This window comes from Alexandromys fortis, unplaced genomic scaffold (assembly GCF_014885135.2).
Source record: "Alexandromys fortis isolate MF-2015 unplaced genomic scaffold, M_Fortis_MF-2015_v1.1 scaffold_1, whole genome shotgun sequence".
Classification (NCBI taxonomy): Eukaryota; Metazoa; Chordata; class Mammalia; order Rodentia; family Cricetidae; genus Alexandromys; species Alexandromys fortis.
Genome location: NW_026067927.1, coordinates 5,086,638 through 5,099,811, shown reverse-complemented (window position 1 = coordinate 5,099,811; position 13,174 = coordinate 5,086,638). Strand labels below are relative to the sequence as shown.

Below are 13,174 nucleotides of genomic sequence, written 5' to 3'. Positions count from 1 at the left end.
ACCTAAATAGAATATCTTCATCAAGTCCCTTCCAGGGCTCGGGGAATGCTATGGAAGAGGAGGCAGAAAGAATGTTAGAGCCAGAGGGTATGGAGGACACCAGAAGGACAAGCCCTCTCAATGAGCATGCTCAAAGTTCCTGTGAACTCACAGAGACAGAAGCAGCATGCACAGGGCTTATACGGGTCTGCACCAGGTCCTCCACATATATATTATGGCTTCTAGTTTAGTGTTTTTACAGGATTCCTGAGTGTGTGAACAAGTGTTAGCTTTATTATATTTTATTTCATTATTATCCCTAAGAAGCCTATTCATTTTTCATGAGCGACAGACAGAGGGTGATTCTACATGGGAAGGGAAGTGGGAGGAGCAGAGGGAGGAAAAACAGGATATGTGAGGGAAAAAAAACTATTCTTAATAAAAGGGAAAAATTTAAAAACACACACACACACAAAATTGTTCTAGATCCTATCCACATGTAATAATAGTCACTTAAATCCCAAAATAAATTACTCTGTCTCACCTCATAAAAATAACTTTCATTTCTGAGAGGAAGAAAAACAAGCAACTCAATAGCAGTTCTAATTCTTTGTTTGCTTGCTTTAGTTTTTCTCGTTTTCATATTTTTTAATTCTTTGAATTTCACATCATATACCTCAATGCCACTCATTCCTCAGTCCTTCCACATCTACCCTCCACCCTTGTAGCGTCCCACCCATAAAAAGAAAACAAGAAAGAGAAATATTTCACTTCTTCCCCCCCAAAAAAAAAGAAAAGAAAAAGACAAACACTTCACTCCTTCTTCTTCTCCCCATCATCTAATATTTCCTCATAATGGCCTCGGGAGCTGTGGTGAGTCACACAGTATACCCTTTGGACCTAACAGCTCTACTTGCAAATGTTCATTGCAGTGAGCTGTTGGTCAGGTTCAAGGTTCAAAACTCCTCTAGGATATCCTGCTGTTTCCCCAACTCATGGAAATCCTGTGGCTATGATTTTTCTGGCCCAATCCCTTCATGCCTACTGCACAATTTCTAATTGGTAATAATAATAATAATAACAATAATAATAATAACAATAATAATAATAAACAGAGTCAGATATCAGTGGGTAAAAGCTGAAAGATCAGGGAAGCAGAGCATCCAGCCACTAGATCTTACCTCTACGAAATCCTCAGACCGAATGGGATATTCTGTCTCTACAACTCCCCAGACTGAATGCGGTCCCTGATGTGGGAATGATTTCTTACTAATAAAGAAACTGCCTTGGCCCATTTTATTGGATAGAAAATTAGGTAGGCGGAGTATACAGAAGAGAATTCTGGGAGAAAGAAGGTTAGAGGAGGAGTCGCCATGATGCTCCCACTCCAGACAGATGCAGGTTAAGATCCTCTCTGGTAAGCCAGCTCATGGGCTACACAGAATATTAGAAATGGGTTAGAACAATATGTAAGAGCTAGCCAATAAGAAACTGGACCTAGCCGGGCCAGGCAGTGTTTGAAAGAATACAGTTTCCATGTAATTATTTCTGGGTATAAGCTAGCCATGCGGGCGGCCGGGTGCCGGGGACGCAGCCCTGCCGCTCCTATTTCAACAGATGGCGCCCAACGTGGGGCTAAATCCACTTAAAAACCTGAGAAGCCTTAAAAATAAGGGAAACAGAGTTTAACACAGATTTTTGCTGTTTTGTTGGTGACATGCTGTAGAGAGATTCCTGATTCAGCAACAGCAGCAGAGAAAAAAAGCTGCGTCATTTTAAAGCGCGGCTTCCTGGTGCTATGCTGCCAGCGTGAACTCTGGCTTTAAAGCATTTCAAGGCTTTTATGGGACTGGATGTTTCTGTTCCCACTTGGGATCGGAGGAGATTGCTCTGAGACCTGCCGATGGCTCAGCGTTCCCTGCCTACACCTGGGCAGATGGCGGAATCAGGCTTAGGCAGGCGGAAGAGCATGGCGGATTCCTGCTGCCATACAGAGACGCGTTTTCAGACTGCGCAGTGCTCTGCGTGTCAGATTTGGCTGTAACTTGGATAAAAAGAGTTTCTGTGCTGCACACTCAGTCTCAAAATTAAATTGCTGATTGCGGCTCCAATGTAAACTGCTGTTTGCCTGTAACTGTGCTCAGCTCAAAAGCACCAAATGACTCTGAGGCAGGAGCGGCTGCTCCTTGCTGAACTGTGCTGATCTCAGGCAGGAACTACCGTAATTACCTTAAAACCGTGCAGTTAAGGTTTAGACTGGGCAGGACACAGGCAGTACCGTATTACCTATACATGGTGCAACTTAAGTTTTTAAGAAATGCTTAACATTTTAAGAAATGCTCCTGGAAAAAAAAAAAAAAATTACAGATTCACAGTAAAACAGATTCAGACACCGTTGGATGAATGTACGTAGGCTTGGGGAAAAAAAGAGAATATAAAGAATAAAGTTAATGTCTTAAAAAGAAAAAGGGTAAAGTCTTTAAAGAGACAGAGTACAGAAGTACAGATAGTTATAGATTAAGAGAAATAAAGAAAAATAAGCCACGTAAAAATGAAAAATTCACAGAGAGTCTGGATTATGTACATTGTGTTTTCTTTAAAATTTTTGACTGTGAAGGAGCTAAGTACAAAGAGACATTTTATTATATGGGCTGCTAAGCTGAACCTGCACATATGTTCTAAAGGTATCTTGACTTCAAAATTTGGATCTAAGGATATGATGCTTTGGAGAGGGTCTTCTTTTGTTTCCACAGAGGATGTGACCCTATGGATTGCATCTATCCCGGTATGGTATGATAGACCACGCCCTCCTGAAAGGTTGCTGTGAACACCCTCAAAAAATTACTTCACTCAACTGCCAACCGAGATGAACCTGACACACAGGTTACACCCTAAATGATCTGATTAACAGTGCCCCCATTCAGCAGGAAGCAGTTTGGAGAGAAAAAACTACGCCCATGTTCCCAAATATTGTTTATAAATGTTCTTTTACATTTAAAGGGGGATATGATATAGATATGAATAATTTGCATTGGTATGGATTTTAAGGTCAATTTTGTTATATGTATATGTATTTTTGAACTTGATTAAGGTATTGTGATTATGTAGTTCACTTAAAATGTAATGTATAATTAGGAAATATAGGTTGTTAATGGATAATCATTGCTAATAGTTAAGCTTGTAGTCATGTTAGTTAGATTTTCTAGATATATAGAGATATATTTCAATTAGATAGGCATTCTTCATATCTTTCAAAGACTGCAGAATATGGCATTTAAAATATTTTAATAACTTAGGACTTTTCATGACAAGGAGACACGTCTGCTCCTGGCAGCACCAGCTACTTCAAGAGGAAGATGGGCATCGAAGAGGATCCTTATGGAGTTGGATAGTCATTTGGGCAAGAAACTGCTCTTGCCTGGACTGTTGCATAAACTGGACACAGAGAACCCTCAGAGAGAGGACTGCTGAACTTGCCTAAAGGTGAGATGGTCTTTCGGGGTTCCTGATTCATGAAAGAGTCTACAAGACATTCTACAGAACACAGCAGAAAGTGACTGAACTGTCTTTAAAATTTCCTGCTTCATGGAAATGTATCTGGATACCATGGGCCTGTAGGCCGAAGATGGATGCCCCAACGGTACAGAGGAACTTTGGGTGACTGTCCAGGCAGCGAGATGTCTCTGTCATTTCTAGAGTTTTCTTATTTCTTGTTTACTTAGATAATATTATATCCTTCTGGAGTCTTTGATGGAGTTGAAGAATAAATAGTTATAGTTTTCCTTAGTTATGATAAGAGATAAAATAGATATAAATATTGTAACTGTAATTCTTACTTGATAACTGTTTTGTTATATGTAATTTTACTATGCTAAAGTTAAAGCCTTTCTTTTTTGTTTAAACGGAAAAAGGGGAAATGATGTGGGAATGGTTTCTTACTAATAAAGAAACTGCCTTGGCCCATTTTATTGGATAGAAAATTAGGTAGGCGGAGTATACAGAAGAGAATTCTGGGAGAAAGAAGGTTAGAGGAAGAGTCGCCATGATGCTCCCACTCCAGACAGACGCAGGTTAAGATCCTCTCTGGTAAGCCAGCTCATGGGCTACACAGAATATTAGAAATGGGTTAGAACAATATGTAAGAGCTAGCCAATAAGAAACTGGACCTAGCCGGGCCAGGCAATGTTTGAAAGAATACAGTTTCCGTGTAATTATTTCTGGGTATAAACTAGCCATGCGGGCGGCCGGGTGCCGGGGACGCAGCCCCGCCGCTCCTATTTCAACAGGTCCCTATGAAATCTCAGATTGAATCCTGAGCTCCTGTCTCCTCTCGCCTTATATTCTTCTATCCACCCAGCCATATCACTTCCTGTCTCTACCTTCTTAGTGCTGGAATTCAAGGTGTGAGTCACTACCACTTGATTCTGTTTCTCTTTTAGGCTGATTCAATCTTGTGTAGCCTAGGGTGGCCTTGAACTCACAGAGATCTGTCTACCTCTTTCTCCTGAGTGCTGGGATTAAAGGTGTGTGCCACAACTGCCTGGCCTCTATGTCTAACTAGTGTGGCTAGCTCTGCACTCTGATCTTCAGACAAGCTTTATTTGTTAAAGAACAAACAAAATATCACCACATTTCCCATTTTTATCTAAAATTAAAAAGGTTATCATTTACACATTAGAGTACTACTCAACAGGAAAAAAAAACATGACAACATCTTGAATTTTGCATGCAAACGGATGAAATTAAAAAACACTATCCTCAGTGAGGTAACCCAGACCCAAAAAATGAATATGGTATGTACTCACTCATAAGTAGATACTAGCTATAAACAAAGAACATTGAGCCTATGGTTCATGATCCTAGAGAAGCTAAGTAATAAGGTGATCCCAAAGAAAAACATATACAGATCCACCTAGAAATTGGAAACAGATCGCCTAACAAAATTGGGAGCAAAATTGAAGATGGATGCTTAAAAGAAATCCCACACCAACTCAGAATTGAGAATAATAGATGGTTATTTATTTAGGGGTAGACTCACAAATCAGAATTCTCTGCTGGAACGGAAAACAGAAACCAAATCCGGCAACCAGAAAAGAGAGAACCCGAGGCATGCTTTACATCTGCATTAATAGTATATGAGACCACGCCCCAGTGGGTGGGTAACTTAAAGGCTATTGGCTGTATGATTTCCTACAGCGGGGGTTGGGAGAGAAGGGAGGGTAGAAGGGGAAGAGATGGGGAGAAGAGGAGGGTTGAGGAGAATTGAGAGAATGGGATAGTCGAGATAGAGGAAGGATAGAGATTAGAGCAAGAAAAGAGATATCTTGATTGAGGGAGCCATTATAGGGTTAGCAGAAAACTGACTCCTGAGAAATTCCCAGGAATCCACAAGGCTGAATCCAGCTGAAACCCTAGGCAATAGAGGAAAGGGGACCCGATCTTGATTTGCCCTGTAGTCAGACTGATGAATATCTCAAATATCACCATAGAATCTTCATTCAGTAATGGAAACAGGCAGAGACCCGCATCAGAGCACTTGACTGACTGAGCTGCCAAAGTCCAGTTGAAGAGTGGGAGGAATGAGAATATGAGCAAAGAGGTCAAGACCATGATGGGTTTACCCACTGAAACAGTCTACCTGAGCTAATGGGAGTGCACCAACTCCAGCTGGACTGGAAAGGAACAAGCATAGAACCAAACTAGTCCCTCTGAATGTGGTTGACAGTTGTATGGTAAGGGCAGACTGAGGGGTCACTGGCAGTGACACCAGGATTTATCCCTACTGCATGTACTGGCTTTTTGGGAACCTCTTCTCTTTGGAAGGATACCTTGCTCAGCCTAGATATAGTAGGGAGGGCCTTGGACCTTCCCCAAAGTCTTCAACTTCATCAAAGACATAAGAAGGAAATACTATTACCTGAGTAAGTAGGAAGTGCAAGCAAGTGATTTCCAAAAAATGTGAGAAATGACAAACAGTTGACTGCCTGGACAGCCACCCAAGATTCTTCCATAATGTTGGGGCATCCATTTTTAGCCTACAGGCATACATGTCTGACAGACTTTTCTATGAAGTAGGATTTGAAGACTGTTCCACCTTGTCTTGGCAAGGTGTGGCAGTAACTCTATTTTGTGTCCTGTAAAACCTTAGTGAACAAATCAATTTTCTTTCCTACTTCTTCAATTCTGTCCCAAGCATTCAAAACTGCTATATGGCATAAAGCCAGGGTGTAGTCATTATATAGAGATTGCCTTTGTACAGTAGCATAATCTCCCTCTCTAAGATGTTGATCTTGGAAATTTCCATACCTCTAGCCCTATTTCATTGTCCAACAGTCTTAGCCTCATCTTTTCACTGGGTCCTCCATTGTTATTGAGGACGAGACTCTAAGACTGCTGTAACCAAATCTCTCTGGTCTTGAGGGATAATTCTATTACAAGTTAACCATGAGTTTAACATCTGCTTCACAAAAGGTGAACATATGCCTTATGAGACACATGCCATCTGCAACAGTTCTCCTATTGGAGCAGCCCATGGGGGTGGGAAAGAACAATACTCTGAGGGCCTTCAAAAGTTGGGGCCAGCTCTCCTGAACCTACGCTGCTGAAGCCAGTTCTCCCAGGAGGGGACAGCTTTCCTGCTGAGGCAGCGAGCAAGGGGTAGAACCAGTTCTCCAGTACCCAGGCCTCCAAGGGCCATCTCTTCCATAGCCATGACCCCCAGCAGTAACCCAACCCACAGATATCAGCCTGGCCCCTGGCTGTGGTAGACCAACAAGCCTAAACACGGCCCTCAGTGGTAGCACAGGCCAGGACACCATCACTTGGCCCCAGGTGACAGGGTAGGCCACCTATGTCAGCCTGTTCCTTGCTGCCTTTGCATCTTCAGTTCCGTAGTGCATGAACCACTCCGCTTCTCCTTCTCTCTCATTTCTCCACCACATACCTGTCCAACTGAATGAGGCTGTAGCTGTCTTCGAGAGCAGAACCATCAGTATTTCTAATTATAATACACCTTCACCAAGTAGGAATCTTCCCATTGTATTCTTTTTAAAAAAAATGCTACATTATCTGTTGGGATACCTTGGCATGTGTGTAGGTGAAAGTGCAACCACTTAGTTAGTTCTCTCCTTCTACCTTTCAGGACCTGATTGACTCACTTCGTTAGGCTTAACATCAAGAACTCTTAATTACTGAACTATATCACCAGTCTTACATCATGTTATTTATTTTTATTTTATGTGTATGGGTGCTTTGCCTTCATGTATGTCTGTGTGTGCATGTATGTACATGTGTGTGTGCATGTGTGTGCATGCATGGGTGTATGTGTGTGTGTTTACCACCACATATGTGCAGTGCATGCAAAGGCCAGAAAAGGGCTTTGGGAATGCCCTGAAAGTGGAGTTACAGACCATTTACGTCTGTTATTGCTGAAATCAGAGATAATTTTGGAAGAATTTTATCAGAAAATATATTGTTTAAGCCTTAATAAATATTTCATCTCCTCATTATCCCATCATCAATTCAGTGCATATTTATCCAGCAGCTGTTTTGTTCTGTTCCCCACACAGTTGCTGAGAACGCTGTGGTAAGACTTGTGCACTCTTTAGGGTCCAATGGTTGTGAAGGAAGATGTGCAAACAAATGATTAATGCTGTGGGCTGAACGAGCTAAGAGAAATAGCTGATTTGGAGGACCACAAAGGTGAATCCTAGGTCTGTGGTGCAGGGGAGGACAAGGAGGGACATGCAAAGTGGACATGAGAGGGCCACGGTGGGTTTAACGATCTGTGAGTTGCTCAGTTACGATTGAAAGGGCTCACAGAAGTGAAGCAGTCAAGGTGCAGAACAACGTTCCCCCTGCTCAGACGTTCAGTGCCTACTGCACACATGCAGTTTTTCTTCTGGTGAAGAACCCACCCATGAAAATGAAACTGTCACCATTTATAGTAAAAATAATTGCCACTCCCAACCTGGAAACAGCTCCTACCTGTCCCTCTCCTGCTCTCCATCCCAGCTCTCCTTCTGCAGCTCCTCTCCCCAGCCAACACTTCCAAATCCCTTCCTAAGTACTTATTATGCAGGAGGCAAGCAGAGTGATGAAAAGTTATTCAAACAGCATACCATACGCTAACTATTTCAAGCGTATCTATTGACTGAAGAGATTTGCATTATGAACTAAGTCTGTGCAAAAAGACAATGGTAAATAGCAGCGAAAACAAAGAAATAGATGATCTAAATAAAGGAAAGCTGCTAACACCAATGTGTATCCATTTCTCTTCAGTTGAAATTTACCCTAGAGGAACTAATATGAAAATATTACTTTCATTGTTTGAAGGAAATCCAGTAGAATGGAATGCTAATTTGGCATCGCCAATAGTCAAATAGGTGAGCTGGAGGTATGTTCAGCTGCAGTACACCTGGTCTCTGCTTTATACGCTCTGTAAAGTTCTAGAGATGTACAGGTAAACAAGACACAGCCATTGTTCTGAAGGCTATAATGATGTATGGAGGGAAGGACACAAATGAGTGATTGCAGCAAAAATGACAATATACAAAGGATGGATATACATATTATTACTGGGGAGGAAGAGAAAGAAAATCCTCCCGTATGGACTTGATATATAGGGCATGAAGGGGAAAATTTGTTATGAAAGCTTTGGCCAAGAGGTGACATTCAAGCCACGATGTCAGTGAGTAGAAACGGTGATCAAGACTACAGATGGCACGGGAGATACCTTGGCCTTTCAAGAAAAAGCTCACAAACACGAAATAATAGGAACATAGTGTGACATTCACATCCAGAGGAGTGGAGCCTAATGTTAACTGTGAGGTTTTGTAGCACAGAAACAGGAATTAAAGTGGGAATTTTTAAGGGAGTGGGCTTGTTTTAAAGGGCCTACTTGCTGCACTAAGAAACTGTACCAAGTCAGTTAACGGAGAAGGAATGCCTCACGTTATCAGCTTTGCTTTTCAAGAGTGGGAAGATGAAGGCAAACTGAGACAATGAGATTTTAGTCAAGAGAGCACTAGGAAGAAAACATTTAAACAATTCAAAGTGTGAGATGCTGTAACCCAAACTGGGACTTAGGTTGAAACTAAAGAGCGGTTAATAACAATACAGGGAAGTTCTCTGAAAAAAAAAAAAAAAAAAAAAACAAAAACAAAAACAAAAAACCAGAAGTGTAAGGAATGTCAGAGAAACAGGGGTCTTGTCTTTAGGGACCTGTAGTCAGAGGGTGCTTGTTTGTTTCCTGGCCACCCAGACCCAAAATAATCACATAGAAACTATATTAATTGCAATACTGTTTGGCCAATAGCTTAAGCATATTTCTAGCTAGCTCTTACATCTTAAATTAACCCATTTCTATTATTTTATATTTTGCCATGAGGCTCGTGGTTTACTGGTACCAGCGCACCGTGTCTTTCTCTTCTGGAGGTGACATAATGTCTCTTTGGCTCGGCCTTTTTCTCCCAGCATTCAGTTTAGTCCTTCCCCACAGCTCTTTTCTGCACTGCTACAGGCAAAAGCAGCTTCCTTATTAACCAATGGTATTCACAACATACAGAGGGGAATCCTACATCAGGGACCTCAAGAACCTCCTTTTCTTCTCTAGACCTTGAATATTGCTTTGTCGACAGCAGGTGTTTGAAACCATCCAGTGAATGAATACACAAATGAAGAAATGACGTTTTGTTGGGTTCCTATATTAATTAGGCCCCCTAGGAACTAGGTTAAGAGGCAGAGCCAAGTCAGGAGGTGCTCCAAGATGCAGTGTCAAGAAGGGTGTTTGTACAGTAGTTAAGAGAAACAAGATTGGAAGTAAAGGAAACCAAAGAATCCTTAGTCAACCATAAGTTTCTGACCATCTATCAACTCATCACAGATAAGCTCCCATTTAGCCACAGCAAATTCCCAGAAGAACATGCAGAGCCAAGCTGCTACCAGATAGCAGTCTCCAACATTGGAGAAATAAATGGCTCATAAGGAGACAGAGGACACACTGCAGCAGCATCTAGTGCATCTGTTCTCAACCTGTGGGTCGAGACCCCTTTGAGATTGAACCACACTTTCACAGAGGTTCCATATCAGATATCCTGCATATCAGATATTTACATTATAATTCATAACAGTAGCAAAATGACAGTGATGAAGCAGCAAAGAAAATAATTTTATGCTTTGGGGTCACCCCCAACATGAGGAACTGTATTAAAGGGTCACAGCATTAAGAAGGTTGAGAACCACTGATCTTGAGCTTCCCAAAGCATTTAGACAACCAATGACTGGCTCAAACTGATGCCAGGGAAAAGGCCATGGTGTGATATCTGCATCACCCTCTCCCACTACCCCAGTACTCTTACAGGAGCTGACATATTGACAGTAAGATCCAGAATTGTTCAAATTCAAATTGTGGATACAAGGGAAAAAATCCCAGTCCTTCTAGATGACTGCAGGCAACACAGAGTTTGTTTAATTTGCCTTCCATCCAATCTGTCCTTCCCTACTTATGGTCTTTACTAGTCTTGCTAGGCATTACGTTCCTAACACAGAAACTGAAATAAGAACAGTGTTTGCCTCACAGCAGCTCCTAAGGACTAAAAACAGTCGTGTATTTCATGGTATCTGGAACATAGCGATCATTCACTACTTGATTACATCTTTATGGTACAAAAGAAGCTTGAGTTATTAGGGCATTTCCAAGCCCCTTTCCAGTTAGTCTTCAATATATTATTTCCAGGATAAAAACTTTCTAAGTCTCAGTTCAGTAAAAGTCAACGTTTTGGGAAAATGAGAACTCAAACTCTCCTCTCCACAATTGCATCCCAAAAAGTGTGCATCAAAGTCAGCAGGAAATAATGTAAGCCAATGAGCACATAGAAAGGGTTAATCCCCTGCATTAACACAGAGCTCCTTTTCAAGCCACTAGAGCTTCAAGGACTCACAATTCCAGACTCCTGATCTGACTCAGAGACAAAGACGTGTAGTAATGTTTACTGAATCTACAGGTTCAGAGAAATTGTTCAATCTCGCTAAACCTATAGTTGGCACTGACAGGAAGATCTCCTAGGAAAGGGCTGAAAAGGTGGTAATGGAGCAAAACAGTCAACCAAATTCTGTGAAACTGTAGCACTCAAGGATTTCAAATGTCTCTTAACAGCTTCCAGTTCTGTTCTTTGTCTCCACCTAGTCTTAAAAGGCATGGCCCCAGCTTGAGCACCTAACCATTCTTTCTGCTTAGTTCTGTAGGACTTTACTCTTTCTGTTTCAAAATCAAACAAAGTATCATAAACCTGGTACATCTTATAATAATGAGGTTAGGATTTTTTCAGTTCCACCCAAAAGAGCACACATAAATCATGTGACTGGGTTCACGTTGTATTATACTGCCTATAGCATGGAGCACCATAGCCTTGGTTTTTCTACATCAGTTTTCCAAGAACCTAACTTTTTGTGCTGTTACTCTGTGAGACTAATATGGGAGCAGCAGTTAAGGGCAGGGGGTATAAAGTCAGGTAACCAGGCCAGTGAAATAGCTCAGCAGGTGAAGCCTCCTGCCACTAAACCTGATAACTGAAGGTCCAGCTCTAGGGCCCACATGGAGAAAGGAAAGAACCCACCGGTTGTACTCTGACCCCTACTTGTATTCCTGTGGCACTTGTGTCCCATACACAAACAAAATGATGAATACAAAATGCAAATTTAAAGTCAATTAACCTACAATCAAAACCTACCTCTGCCATTTTTCTGGCTACACGATCAATCATTTAAGGTCTTTAAACCTCATTTATTTTCCAACATGCACATGAATGGTATCATCTAATTCATAAAAGTACATGGAGAAACAATGAGATAAAACACGAAGGGTACTTAGGAGTTATCCAACGCTCGTCATTGCGTTATCAACATAGCTGCCGTCATTTTCTGGCTGTTGTGTTAGTGATTAGGACTGACATAACCAAATACCTCAGGTGGAGTCGCTTGACAGCAGAAATCTTTTTCTTGAAGTTCTTCAGGCTAGGCATCCATGATCAGAATGTCAGTAGGTATGGTTTCTCCCGAGACCTCTCCTGCAGCATCCTTGGCTTGCATTCATAAGGCCACCTTCTTGCTATTCCCTCATGTGGCCTGTGTATGTGCGTGTGTTTCCCTCGGGTCTATTTCTCCTAGGAACAGTCATGCGGAGTGAGAGGGCCAACCCAGCTGTCTCGTTTCAACTTAATTATGTCTTTAAAAGACATTATCTTCAAATACCATTACGCTCTTTTGTGCTGGGGTTGGGACGTCAGTGTGCGATTTCTGGGGAGGACACATGCAGCCCATAATATACCCTTACCATTTGTTATCTGCCGTGTGTCGGGCAGGAAACACTTTCTCCTGGACTCGCCCCAAGTGTTCTCAGCTTTACCCCATAAATCTCTTTACTCTTGGAGTCAGCTCCCTCAGCAGCTCACTTACCTATATGTCTTTATTGTCCAAAGTAGAAATAGCCTTTCTCCCAATCATGTTTAATCATAATATGTGCTCGTTGTAAAACACTTAGATGATACAAAAGCATATTAAAAATAAAAAGGAAACTACTGCTACCCCTGTCATAAAGAAATAACCACTATTTGACATCTGGAAAGTAGTCAGATTTTTTTTCCCCTTCTGTTCTCACCTACACAACGCTTGTTATTTCCCAAATTGAGAGCCATGCTCTGTTCTGCCCATGTTTTTCACTTAAAATACCTTAGGCATCATTTTATGTCAAATATCATAAATCTGTATCACAACTCTGCTATTATATAGTAATTCATAGTCAGTCTGTTTCCCAGCACTAGCTCTTTTTTAGAACTATTATGAAAATAGTTCCGTGAACTACCTTGTTAGAGAAAGCATCCTTGCCCTGGCCTTTTCTTTCATATGCTTTCTTAGATAAATAAAAGAAAACCTCACATTCGTTTTTATGTATTTCCAGACTGCCCTCCAGAAAGATGTTCCAATTATCCTCCTTCTAAGTGCAAACCGGTTAATATAATTGCCAGAAACATGCTGATTTTGCATCAACCTTCTCCTACCCCCTACCTCCCCCGACCATAACCATCCTTTGGGAAGCCATATCATATTAATTGAACCAATATAACATGGTCCTCTCCCTTCAGAGTGACAAGGCTAAAACAGATGATACAATTTGCAAGGAACACATGGAAACATATAT

At 41.4% G+C, this 13,174-nt stretch overlaps 1 long non-coding RNA gene across 3 annotated transcripts in view; it reads left to right on the top strand.

Annotated features, from left to right (window-relative positions):
- Positions 1 to 4,263, top strand: part of LOC126502751 (uncharacterized) — an 802,838-nt gene extending 798,575 nt beyond the window's left edge. The window contains exon 3 of one of the 3 annotated variants that reach the window (XR_007592043.1): positions 4,050 to 4,263. This is a non-coding gene — a long non-coding RNA (uncharacterized lncRNA). Of the gene's footprint in view, positions 1 to 1,380; positions 1,485 to 4,049 lie in introns of those variants that run through there. The other 2 variants (XR_007592041.1, XR_007592042.1) reach the window with 2 other exon arrangements.
- Positions 4,264 to 13,174: the final 8,911 nt, after the last annotated feature.